A 3,322-nucleotide genomic window follows, 5' to 3' on the forward strand; every position below is an offset into this window, starting at 1 on the left:
GTCCTTAATATTCCGTCTTTATTTGCTAGTTCCTCGGTAAATTCACGATATAAAGGGTATTAAATTTGGCAGATAGTTTTTAAATAGCAGTTGTCATCTGTTTGGGGGGTTGGTTTCTGCCATTTTCTCTAGTTCTAAGAAACAGCTGAGCTAAATCAACTTCCTCAGGGCTTCTCACATGTTGACGTTTTTTTTCTGTCAATATTCCTTGCAATTGACGTCATTGGTGTTGATATCGCAAACATCTTGTTATTTTGGTCAGCGAAAGCAGGTGGTTATGAAGAATTAGCCGCGCGACTTGAGCCATCCAGAAACAGAGAATTATTTGAATAAAATAATAATAATTCAAATATCCAGAATAATGTGACAACAAACGATCGTCGATTTCTTAATGTCTCGTTTAACACCTTCTGACGTGTGGGATGAAAATGTAAACGATATCACGTCTTGTTGTTAAGTCAAAACGTTCCTTTCCTATAAAATGGGGACTTTTTGTGGGGCAAATTAACAGATGACGCTATACGAATGGGATAAAAAAAACAGAAGTATTAATTAGCATTGTGAGTCATTAATTTGAGCAAGTCATAATAAGAAAACCTCTACATCCATCCTGGCGAACTGAAAACTTCACGCAAAAGAGTATGTGGGTAAAAACCTTCTTTTTCTCTATTTTTGATGTACAGAAACTTTGTTATTTACAAAAAGAAGTTTTTTAAAACGGGAATTTTTGTTAGACATTATCATTCATCGTTCTTGGCGCGATTTTTTCCTTTTGTTAAAAAGGAGGGAAAACGACTCACCAGATGATATTCCAAGAAAAAAATACCTGATTTGAAAAAATCTTCTTCTTTTCGCTCCTTATTTGATGGTTTAACAGTTAATTCACATATGTATGCTTTGCCAACAATAAGTGAACTGTCCACACAAATAATGTAATAATAATGTTCGAGTGTGATTCTTTTTATCAAAGTTTTGAGACGGACTCAAATTTAATCTCCCTTATACGGTAAATCACGTCATAGTTGACAGGAATATCATTAACTTTAGACGAAACAGGAAGCTGTTAGTAATTACTACAACAGGTGCAAGGTAAACCGAACTCATTGATGTCAATCTCTTATGTAAATTTCAATGGTATCTTAGGGTGCTTTCCAAAAGTCAGAACTGACTGACTCGACGGGACATTTTTTTCAAATGAAATATTAATTTTTCTCGAATTATTTGCTAAAACCCATCACAGCCGTGCACACCGTTTAGTAATAAAGTTATGTGGTTGGATAGTACTAATTGATGGTGAAATTGTCCTTGGGAATGGAATATTTTGGCTATCCAGTTCTGAAAAATAATAAACACTCAAAAATATTCCTCTGATATTTTTAAACAGCGATTTTTTTCGAACTTTGCGCTTTTAAAAAGGCTGCATTGTGGCTAAAGCGAGCTTCGTAATTGGATAATTATACTTCTATATGACTCAGTTGGCGATAATACGTGGTTTTAGAATGAAAGTTTTCGTCACGGCTAAGTTCGTAACGGGAAAAAAAGTAAGATTGCCTAATGAAAATAATTTTTTAATTGTAACTTTTGAATTTTTGAAAAACGTATCACTCTTTTTTATAAGTGCCTTTTATTCTCCAGAGTTTGCAAACATAATCCAAAAAATATGTGTTTTGTTAAGCAAGCTTTTTCAGTCAAAATGACTGGGTATTGGCCAAGTTCTTTTTTGCATTTTTATTTACCGAGACCAAATAAAGGATTTTAAGTATTTTCTGCGGGAACAGTTATTGAATTCTACTGTCGTCGGATCTGAAGAATGATAGGGTTCTCGAAGGATGTTATCCGCCTCGGAATAATTCTTCAGGTTACACTCATCCTCATCCGATAATTGTTAAATATCAGCTCAGACTTGCCAAGACTGGTCCTCAGACTATTCAAGGGGGACATAGAGAGACTGAAAAGGCCGAAATTGTGAAAAAGCGAAAGCTGAGAAAAAGGCTAGGAAAAGGATTTCATTAAAGTCTTCTATTTCTGGTCACATCCTCCACCTTTAATAATTTGCAAAACGTATTATTAAAGCAAGGAGCTTTAGTGCCTTATTTTCCACTTTGAAAATTTAGCAAATATATTATGGTCATTGTGTTTTTCTCCCAACAAAGGAAAAATGACAAAAAAAGTAACAAAGCAGACAGAGGTTTTTATTTATTTATTTGTCCATCAATTTATTTATTTCGAGTCTGTGTACTTTATCGATATCTATTTTTATGGGGGGGGGGGGGGGGGCACAAATAAATATATCTTATTCGACGGTTTAGTGTGTAGTATCGAGGAATATTTTTATTAGTCACGCCGTATTTTGGCGAGCCCGTAGGGCTCAAAATATAAGAGACGAATAAAAATGCCCCAAGATACTAAACAATAAACCGTGCAATAAGAGATTTATTATTTAACTTGAGATGTTTTAAAATAGAAGTCAGTAAATAGATCAAACGACAATGCGTGACAGATTAAAGTGACTCCTTTGCAAGTCCAGTTTTCGCGCGCTTTATGCAACGTTGTTGCTGATTGATCTAAAAGAAAACTTGTCAAACAACTTACCCAGCAAATCAAATGCACACGCTCAGGTCTGTTTTGATCTTCTCTGTTGTATTTTGAACTTATATTGTGTTTATGTTCTGACTATTTTTAATAAGTGTTGACATTTCATTCTCGAGGCAACGTTATTCTGAAAACACGGTTTTATTCAACCTTCCAATTTCGGGAAACGACGCATTTTCTGCCATGTGCGACGGTCTTTTGGAGTACAAATATCGTGAGATACTACATCTACGCCAACAAACTACACAACAAACCAATTCTCCTCCAAGACTTCGTTGGTAAAATGATAATTAAATACAGAATTGAAAAGCTATAAAATAGACATGAAAAATAACTCCTCTGACCTACTAACTATTTTTTTTTGTGTGTGTGTGTGTGTTTATGTGGGTGTGTGTGTGCGTGTGATGTACTAGAATTGTAAGTAGTGTAACCATTGTAATTATTAGTAGCACGAGCATCGTATGGATGGTATTGTCAGTATAGCCAATATTGTAAATAGTGCAAGTATAGTGAATATTGCTAGTAGTATTTAGTTTTCAGTAGTGTTTAGTACTGTAAACATTTAATATATGTCTGTAAGGCAAAAAATAAATAAAAAAAAAAAAAAAATCGTGAGATATTTGTACTCGTTTTGGGTGTTATTTGTACTCTACTGAGTGAAGTTGAATAATAATAGTCCATATTTTCTTAACCTTCCCAAACGAAATGACGCGAACCATTTTATTTTCCA

This window comes from Porites lutea, chromosome 1, assembly GCF_958299795.1.
Source record: "Porites lutea chromosome 1, jaPorLute2.1, whole genome shotgun sequence".
Classification (NCBI taxonomy): domain Eukaryota; kingdom Metazoa; phylum Cnidaria; class Anthozoa; order Scleractinia; family Poritidae; genus Porites; species Porites lutea.